Here is an 11,106-nt window from a genome sequence, read left to right on the forward strand (position 1 = left end):
GAGTTGATTAGAGGTGCAATGTTGCAATCTTAAGAAAACACTCTTTAAATGTGAAATTATTTCTGTAAATACAGTTTTACCGGACTAATGGCAGGCCCGTGTATACCATTCCCCATCTCTAGACTTCTGAATGTAAGTAAATTAGTTACAAATAAATAAAAAAAATAGAAAGTTAACATTTAGTGACTCACTATGCCAACAGGTGAACTGGAGTAGAGGGCTGAAGAAAATAAGGGTTCGTAAGTGAAGTCCTCGCTGCCAACAAACATACAAACAGTCAGCTTCAAAGCGCCATGAAGTCATTTCAGAACTAATTGCATATGGACAGGGTTATTAAATGAATAATTTTACCATGATACTGGCGCAGCTGTCTTCCAGAAAGTCTCTCCATACGGAGCTGCACCGGTAACACGGCCTCCTCACTGGAACGAGTCACTTCCTTTGATCGCCTGTAGATGGCACAACGACATCACTATACCCTTAAATGACCGTAAACCACAGAGAAACATATACATGTGAAACACGCTTTAATTTTTTAACATACGGACAGAAACTCTTACTTTGCGAAAGGCGGAAACAGGTCAAAATGGTCCGTTTCGGTCTGTGATGACGGATAGTTGCGGTCCACATTTCTTCTAGCCATATAGCTGAGTATTTAAGTACTCAACTTATTTACTTATTATCTGGCAAAATTTTAACAGTAAAATAGGTTAGTTCGTATATTAACAAGAGACTGAATGTATTTAGGCATAAAATGGTATAAAAAGTGTTACTTAAAAATGCATGGTAACACAATCTTAAAGAGCACTTCTCACAGTTTGTTAGATGTTTCCGCCACTGTCATGACCGCTCGTCAAAGTTTAGAAACAGCATCTGGTGGTCTACATATTTAATATATGAAAAAGTGTATTCAGAAATACAATTCAGTATATATATATATATATATATATATATATATATATATATATATATATATATATATATATATATATATATATATATATATATATATATACACACACACACACACACAAACACACGCGCTGAATTGTATTTCTGAATACACTTTTCATATATTAAATAAATAATACAATTCAGTGTATATATATATATATATATATATATATATATATATATATATATATATATATATATATATATATATATATACACGCGCTGAATTGTATTCTGAATACACTGAAATAGTTTCTGAAATAAAAATATATCACTGAAATATGAAAAATATAATGTTTGTTGTTGTTGTTGTTGTTGTTGTTGTTTAATAATAATAATAATGATAATAATTATAAATATTTAGAAATTCGGTAAATTCAATGGCATTTCCCACAAATTACTAAAATGAAATTATCTTTTTAAACATTTATAATAAAATAATCAAAAGTAAATCTTTATTTATTTACAAAGCAAGAAAAGTGTAGCGGACAGACAGGACTTTTAACTGCTCTGTAAGTCTGCTCACGTCACGCTCTGGTCTTTGGGAAGAGTGACGGCACGGCTCAAAACTTTCACGTACCGGCGACTGTTTAATAACCTTCTTCCATTTAGTAAGAGCTGCCAGTATTCTGAGGAGTGTAAAATATCGTGGCTACCATTCACAATAGTGTTAGTTTTGTTCGACGAGAGCGCGTCTCCTGTTTTTAAAGCTTTTTTTCAGTTTGAAGTGCGGAGATTTGGGGTAGCCGCAAGTTAAATGGACGCATGCGGATCACGTTTATGTGTGCGAGAGTGCGACAAACAACCTTTCAGCGCCGTGGAGAGAAACGAAGAATGAACTTTCTGCTCGTTTTTGTTGTATTCGGGTTTTGTTCGTGCGAATTCCAGTGAACGGAAAAACTTCCACCCAACTTTTCCTGCCGTTGGTCGTCGTGTGATCCAGCAGGTGGAGAAACACGAGCCGCTGTTTAATCAGGAAAAGAACACAGGAACCGGATTTAAAATAAACCCGTTTTCTTCCAAAACTCCCACTGGATTTAATTGTACGACTTTGGTGGCTGGAATAAACCATTATCAAGAACTAGTAAGTGCAACAGACCCCACGTAATTTACACAATCACTGCGAACCACAGCATCACGTTGGTTATCAAAACATCTTAAAGCAATGACAGGGGAATTATTATGCTAATGTAGAACGAATCGTAATGGGGATCACTTGTACAGATTCGTACAGTCATAATCTTATTCATTTAATTTGTCAGACTGTTCGAAATTGATCCAGTAAAATATTTTTTATCCAGCAAGATTCCTTTGGGATTTATTCTAAACTAGCTTGTCAAGCAATCAGCATCCCTTTGAGGTATTCTGACAATTCATTTGACTTCTGTGGTTGCCAAATATATACAAAAACCTGTATATTTAGAAACCTTTTGTGACTGTCCAGTGCCACTTTAGCTGGTTGGGAACACCGCTCGGTTTTCAGCCAGTTTCACTTTGTCAAAAACTGTGAAGGAATGTACACATGACTCATTTTAGATAAAGATCTTTCTGGATAAGATGAAATTCCTATTGGATTTCTCTTCTTGCTCAAGCTTTTGATTCATTTTAATATCCTACCAGGGTGTTTAATCATTTTAGGGGGTCATATGAAATATCTTGTTTGTATTTGACATTATATTGGAGCCATATAAGACAATTGTCTCTGATCAGATGATACGTGGCTTCCTGAATTCAGAAGTTAACCTGCTTCAGGTGTTTGGGAAACATTAAGTTAGTTTGATTCGTGCTGTTGACTACCAGCACTGCTTGATTTGACAGAATACAGAAAGTGGTATTATCATTGTGTTTGGGGCATGATATTATAGCAATGCCATAATTTTTCATGCTATTCCTTATAAGTACCGTATAAATAGAGTAATCTGGTATATCATGATATTTCTGTCCCATGTTTCTTTCCACCACAGTACTTTCTGTACAGAAGAGTTGTTTTCATGATGGCCATGACATCGCTCAGGTTACAAGAGGGAAATAATAGTTTATCTCAGTTCCGGTTCAAGTGTATTGACACGCTTTATTTTACCTTTAATATATTTGTACATGTCTCTCTCTCTTTATTATCTGCAATTTGTTATGTCTGGTTTGCTAGATGATTTATTTGAGCTCTCAGCCCTGTCTCTGGCACTTTAATTGAAAACTGCGTTTGCATGCCTGTATTCTGCACTGCAGCTGCTTGTCTTTAGGGACTTTATTACAGGACACACACACACACACACACACACACACTTAATGACAGACCAACATTCCTCAGGCTCCAAAAGGTATGCTGTCTCTGCCTTTCTCATTTTAGCCGTCCCATCTCTCTGTGTTTCGTTCTTTGAGTCTCGAGGCTCGTGTTCAAACAGAAATTGTCCGAAAGTTAATTATATGAGTTGTTCAGTCTGTAACGTGGCATAGTTTAGTCCTTGCGTACATGGTTTAGAGGAAATGTTCAGGAACAAGCTTAGAGGTGCATGATTTAGGGAAGAAATATGAAAATTATTATTATTACGATTTTGTTTTGCTGCACCTGTTAATGATGATGATAATAATAAATAATAAAATAATAAAAAAATATATATAATACAAATAATACTTCTATATTACTAGGATTGTTACTAATTAATGAAACTATTAGGCAAGATAAGAAATAATATCTTAACACTGTGAAATAAAAAAATTGAGCAACAAATGCATAAAACAGTATTGAAAACGGTCTCCTTACCTTAGCCAGATTAACAACAGTATCTTTCTAATAATGTTTTTTTAATTTGGGTGGTTGTGGAAGGAAGCATGCGGCATACGTCTGTAAACATGGAGATGATGCTGCATGTGGCGGGTTGTTTCCCACAGATACTAATCCAGAAAGGATCATGCGTTTAGAAACACACGTGACTGAAATTGAATTCTATTCCTGTTTTAAATGTTCATCAGATTTAGAGTTGTGGCCGATACATATCAATCGATATATTCACGTGCATCTCGTCAGTGAAGCCGGTTCTTTGATTAGCAGTACATCTCCATCACCTTTTTTCAAATGAAGCACCAGTTAACGTAGAGCCGCAGATCACTGCCCCGGTTGTTTTCAGACTTGTTCCTGATGACCTACAACTTTTTACATTTTGCACGTCTCTCTAATTTACACACTTGATTTAGCTCTTTAGGAAAGACCTCCATGTGATGGGAGCTAACCAATCGCCGTTGGTAACGTGATTTATCGTAGGCCTAATATTTTTTTCCTCGGTTGGTCAGAACAAACTGGCTTGTTACTTATTCGTTCAGATGACAAATGAAATTTCTTATTTGGGTCATAAATTTCAAGACGTGGGCTAGAATCTGTGATTCCACATGAGTGCTGTGACTGACAGCTACACATACTCTTTGAAACATTAGATTCATCTGTTCTGGAGCCGTGCACAACTTGCACGAAGAAGAGCGTTCCTTAAATAACAGCAATTGCAGGTTTTAAACAGAGATGGTGACAAAGAGGCAAAACCTACAGATTGCAGCCCTGCTTAGAGTAATAGTTCACCCTAACAAATAAATCATTTATTCACTCTCAACACTGACAAAGGAAGATCTTTAATGCTAAATACCTGAAATGTGAGGGGCAAACAAAATCAGCATGCTCTGAAAAATCTTTCTCTCTACTGTATCTGTTAAACCTCATTCAAACGTCCACATTCAAATCAGTTGTGTCACAAAAAGGTCGAGTGACATGAAAATGAGGAGTGCATAATCGAGGGAACACATGGTGCAGTGCATCTTCATGAAAGTACGTTTTAATACACGTTTAAATGGAAGTAAATTTTAGATCTGCAACCGAGATCTGCTTCTTACACGAACACTTCAGGAAAAGCTTTATGACTTTTACGTCCTTTTTAGAGCATGCCATTTCTAGTCTCCGTTCACTTTCTTTCTGTGCAGCATGTGTTTTAAGTAAGATAAGGGTGATTGGATGATGACCCCTTCGAATGGATTAAAAACAAAGTTCAGAATTGACCGAGGAGGAATTGCTCTTAGATCAGCGTTTCTCTTTTATCGGTATTGAGCTCTGAGCGGCTGTTTGTGTGAGCAGCTGTGCAGTGTGCTGTGCTCCAGATTCCACTCCTTATTACTAAAATGTGACCACATTAAAGTTCCAAAAGTTACTGAAACACTGTGTTAAAGGGAAAGAAAGTGATTGTGAAAGATTGTGCAGAGTCCTGGTAGCAGGAAGCCCTTTATTTACACAGTGTTTTTAAGATAAAGGGTCCTTTTTCGGGGATTGACTTGACAACAAAACAATAACTTGAGTTTTTGAAAGCAACGAATATTCATTCACCAGGCAAGGCCATTTGTAGCCCTGGACCCCTAAACTAGTAATAGAGGTCAGTTTTGTGAAACTAAGATTTATTAATCATCTGGAGGGTGTAAATAATCTAAATATTCATAAAATCACATTTAAACGTCTAGCAGTATTACAAATCATAAATTAACTTTGATATTTATGGTAGTATGTTTACAAAATATCATAATGGAACATGATCTTTACTTAATATCCTAAAGATTTTTTTTTTTTTTTTTTTTATTGTTGACAATTGCTATAAATGTACCCATGACTGTTTTTGTGGTCCAGGGTCACATTTCTGCTGCTGTCATTACAAAACGCTTTACTGACCATATTAGAGTAGGTCACTTTTACTGGGGGCAGACATGTTGAAATCTTATGACCAAACAAATAAGGCTCGCTTTATCTCATGTCCCTTATCCCTTATGTTATTAGAAACTGTGATGTAGTATATTTCATCATGCAAAGAACATGTATGTAAATTATTTCATTGAAAATAAAGTAAAGCTGTCATTATATCATAATTAAGAAAAAAAGCCTCCTTTAAAGGATTGAAAGTTTAAAGTAGCTTGTAAACTGCTTTACAAAACTGCTTTACTGCTTGGTAATATTTTAAAAACCTCCAGAATTACAATCAATGGGACCTTATACCAACATGAATTAAGTTCGATAACCCCATTAATCACTACTCTCATGTTGCTCCAAAAGCTTTGTTCATTTTTGGAACACAATTTATGATATTTTAGATGATAACCAGGAGGCTTGTAACTGTCCCATTTGACTGCCAAGTAATGAACACTGTCAAAGTTCAGAAAAGTATGAAAGACATTGTCAGAATAGTCCATCTGCCATCAGTGGTTCAATCTGCATTTTATGAAGCGATGAGAACTTTTTGTACACATTTTACATTTATTCAACAATTTATCTACTCCTCAACACCGTAGCACCATTTTGGATCCACTAAACGCAAACAGCATACACTGTTCTGTGTCAGCTGTAACACTCAGATCCTTTTTTTATGTGTATTTACGCTTTGATTTGAATGTAAACTGAATCCTTGTGTTGAGACTGACACAGAACAATATAAGCTGTTTGCGTTCAGTGGATGTCTTCCAAAATAGGCCTCCAAAATTTTATTTATACGTACAAAATGTATTCTCTTAGCTTCATAGCATTACAGTTGAACCACTAGACAATGTCTTTCATACTTTTCCGGACCTTGACAGGGATCATAACTTGGCAGTCAATGAGAGTTACAAGCCTCCCGGATTTCTTAAAATTGTGTTAAATTATTAAATTGTGTTCTGAAGATGAACAAAACATTTTTGTTTTACAGGTTTGGTAAAACATCAGGGTAAGTGATTATCGGCAGCATTTTCATTTAACCTTTAATACATTTAATACAAATTTTATATATGCCATTAGCCCAAAAACACATTTGTTTAGAGAGGATAACAGTATCGATAATGGTAGGTTCATCGCTGGATACTTAATATTTATATAAGCAGACTAATAAAAGTATGGCACAATCTGCAGTGTGTAATCTCATTTCAGCGTGTGAGTCAGGAGAGGGAACTTTAGATGTACTGCATGGCTGACAGAGACGCCCAGTCACCTGCTGCAGTTGCATAAGCCAGTAATATGTGTGTAATGTAGACTATGAGTGTAATGCGGGCTGTGTCACCGTGGCAGAGTGTGTGTTTGTGTTGTCTGAGCTAAAGGGTGTAGCTCTGTTCCTGTAACTTAATTGTGATTCAAATATTTGAGTGCTGGATATCTGTGAGATCCAGAAATCACAGTCTCTACAGGTTGACGCACTAAAAGTCATTTCCTCTAATCTTGCTGTTTTGTGTAAACGTCCTTTAACCAAAAGTACAGTATCAACAAATACGTACTCCAAACTTGTACGTACAAATGGAGATACTCGCACACATATACACACACAAAACCCCTCAGGGGCATTGCTGACTAGCCCATACTGTCCCTTCATACCAAGCTGCTGATGCCTGAAATACACTGGAATGTGTTTACAATGGCTAACATGCATGTGCAGTGAAGTCCAACAGAGAACAAGTGTGGTTAAAGATACGTTGTATGGCGCACAATATTAACGCTTTTTTATATTATTGTAATTTAATCAGATCATTTGTTCCATTCCAAAACCTAAAATGCATTTAGACATACAGCTATGGACAAAATTAGAAACACCTCTTCATAATTGAATCATGGCGTTACATTCAGACCCGAAATGAAGCACCTAGCCATGCACTTTGTATTTTGCAAGTTCAAATCCTTAAAAAGTTATTAACTCTCTGTTGATTTCAAGTTTTCAATATGAAATCTGTGTGGCTGGAGCTTCATAGAATGGGTTTCCATGGGCGTCCCCCTGCATCAGCAAGCACAATGCCAAGCGTTGGATGAAGTGAAGGCAAGCAGGGGTTGCTGGAGCAGAAGTAACCTTTTCTGTGGAAGGACGAGTGTGAAGGAGGAGGGATAATGGTATGGGATGTTCATCGCGGATCAGGCTAGGCCTCTTACGTCCATTTAAGAGAAGTCTTACTGGTTTAGCAAGACAAGAAGGGAACAGTGTGGGGAATGACCTTTTCTGTTCCAGCATGACTATGCCCCAGTGCATTTAGCAAGGCCCTTAAGAAGTTGACCAGTGTATCAATTTTGCAGAATAATTGCACAATAGTTGATTGCCAAAACTAATTACTACTGGTAAAATTCATGCAAAATGAATGCTGTAGGTTCACTGGGTTACAATCATTGCTGGAGCGACTGAGAAGGGTCTGCTGTCATCATGCAGTGTGAGGGTGGCCTCTAAAGATGGAAATCGCTGATGCCTTGTGTTGTTTGTTTTCACACGTGAGGCTGCGAATGCAGATAGAATGTACAGAGCCGTTACTTCCTATACGCAGAATATGCAAGCTGCAACCCTTGCTCTCGAGGATGTTTCATTTTTGAATTTGGTCAGAGGGTATGAAAACATGAGTAATCATTTGTTTTAAAAGTGTCATATGACTCAATAATAACACAAAATATCGACTAATTATCATAATAATTGATATATTGATAGATTTTTTTGTCAATAATGCACACTCCTGCTTTCAACACAGTGATGTAGACGTGGCAGCTTGTTTAAATGAGCCATTTTAGCGGTCTTAACTTTTATAAAGAATATCTCTTTGATTTTGAGACTTTAGTCTTTGCATCTTTTAACACTCCAATGAGAAAGGAAAACTTTCATCACGTGACCCCTTTAATGTGGTGTGCTATCACTTTATGTAATAATCAGTCCTATCATATAATGGGAATGTTGTACAGTTTCTTGCTCGAGACTTAAAAACATGAGTTGAAAATGTACCAAGCCTCGGAAGAGATACTGTGACTCTAGCACTTTCTGTGAGCGTGATTCGATTCATCCTTCTTTTTCTTTTTTTTTTTAGTAAAACACTATTTTACTTTTGATTCAGCATCAGCTATTGAGTGAGTAATAGGTAATTTGGTATCAGCCAGCATGGTTCAACCTAGCCATCGTATATTTAAAGTCCACTGTTAGTCGGAAACCACCCCTGACTCTCAACACCTTTGGGATAAATTGGAGTTGGGATTGCGAGTCGGGCCTTTTCATCCAACGTCAGTGCCTGACCTCACAAATGCTCTACTGGATGAATGTGCAAAGATTCTACTTGAAATGCTCTAAAATGTTGTGGAAAGCCTTCCTAGTTGAGTGCGAGCTGTTATATGCAAATGCGGGACTAGCTCATATTAATATCTATGCGTTTAGCAATGTTGGTGTAATATCCCAATACTTTCGGTCGCAAAGCAGCAGACAATTTTATCCAAAGCAACTCACAAATGAGTAAAACCAATATGGCAAAGAGCCAACAAAATTTGTGCATAATTTAAACAACTACATTAGGAAACAAGCTGGAGAGAAGGGGAAATGGGGAGAGTAAAATATAAAAATTTTATGTGTAATAATAAGTGCATTGGTTTAAGGGTGGGGTGGTTAAGTGCTTGTGGAGTAGGTGTGTCTTAGCTGCTTTTTGAAAGATTTAAAATTCTCAGCAGTTCGGGTGGAGGTTGGCAGCTTATTCCACGAGAGAGGATGAAGGTTTTAGAAAGCCACCTTTCCATAGCATTAGGGTTAACCCTTTCCTAACCCTTTTAATAAAAAAAGAATACGTTAGTGTCATTATTTAGCCCAGAGCTCAGAGTTTCGGGTTCAGTTCGGATCAGTATCAAAAATACCTCATCGTGCATCACGAGGATTGATTACGAATCGATTTTTATTCAAACTCAAATATGCTACTTTGTTCATTCTTGAAATAAAACTTATGCCAATTACATTAGCTCCTCAAGTTAAACACAACATGTCCGATTTTGTTTGTTAGAGCATTATATACGACTTGAGCTGAACAGTGACACTATCTTTCTCAGTAGAGCGGTTACATTTTTTATTTTTGTAATCAGTATTATTCTATAAAGTGCTATGTAAATGAATTTTTTTAAACATACAGTGTCTCTGGTCGGCAGTGTGTAACTGGACTAATTTGATAGTACAATAACAGTAGCATGTGTGAGTGCTCTTTATGTGGTGGACTTGGCAGAATAAGCATTGTTTTCCTCAGTTGTTTGCTTGTTCCGTGCGTTTCGTTGTTGCTGTTGTAATGCCACGCAGCAGTAATTATCATCTTTTATAGTAACAGTGGGTGTTCCATGTTTTTGTTGCAGTTAAAGTGGTAATAATGTCCTGAGGTAGTTTCCATCGTGTGCGTCTTTGAGATTTCTCTTGAGCTGACAAGCGTACACGGCTCATTGGCTGCCGGCCAGACTCTCATCCGCATGCAGAAGACACATCGTTGTCATCCGGTTGGGAGCAGGTGATGACCCTTGGAGTGCAGGGGAATAAGGAAATAATGTGAAAATGCAGAGGGTTTCCATTCTGTGACGATAAAATAGTTTTTTTATACTTCTTATAATATTTGCAACAATCGCCATTTAATGTGCTCTTTTAATTCCACTCATATATTGGCATACTCGATTAACAGAAAAACATTATCAAGTGACTATGTATTAAACTGTACAACTGTTTTTCTTTTAATTATATACTATTATATTATTTGTTAATATTGTAAATTAGCTTTTATTTTAATGTTTTCAGTTCTCATTTTGTTTTAATTATTATTATGATTATTAAATGCTTGGATTTTTCCAGTTTTGGTGACTTCTTTAAAGGGTTAGTTCACCCAAAATGACTAACCCTCATGACGTTCCAAACATCTTCGAACACGCATAAATATATTTTTGATAAATGCCACCTCAGTGTTCCCAGGTCCAGAAACGTAGCATGGACATCAGTAAAATAGTCCATGTGACATCAGTCAACCAATGTAATTTTACATTTTGGAGAGTGCCCCAGAACATAATCAACACAATCAGCCTGGTTTATATTCAGTAGAAAGCACGCACATGCTGAACATAAACAATTCTGATTACATTGTATACTCCACAAAATGTCTGAACCCGGTAACAAAAAGTATTCTCGTAGTTTAGTAGAATTACTGTTAAACCACTGGTGTCAAACGGTCTGTTTTACCAATGTCATACTAACAATGTTAGTTTTATCTGCTCCGTCTTTATTTCAGCAACTAAAATAGTTTTTGTGTTCGTTAAAAGTAACTAAACTCTCGTAGTGAGCAACATTTGATACTGTATAAATGTAATACCTTTTGTGTGACTGTTCAGCAGCCATGAAAAGGACTCGACATGAATTCATA

The 11,106-nt window shown here is 36.6% G+C and overlaps 1 protein-coding gene across 1 annotated transcript in view; it reads left to right on the top strand.

Moving 5' to 3' along the window:
- Nucleotides 1-1,473: 1,473 nt before the first annotated feature.
- Nucleotides 1,474-11,106, top strand: part of kif1c (kinesin family member 1C) — a 31,542-nt gene continuing 21,909 nt past the window's right edge. Inside the window, exon 1 of the mRNA XM_043219600.1 lies at nucleotides 1,474-2,038. The gene's annotated coding sequence lies outside the window, so the exon portion shown is untranslated. The remainder of the gene's footprint in view (nucleotides 2,039-11,106) is intronic.

This window comes from Puntigrus tetrazona, chromosome 20, assembly GCF_018831695.1.
Source record: "Puntigrus tetrazona isolate hp1 chromosome 20, ASM1883169v1, whole genome shotgun sequence".
NCBI classification, from domain to species: Eukaryota; Metazoa; Chordata; class Actinopteri; order Cypriniformes; family Cyprinidae; genus Puntigrus; species Puntigrus tetrazona.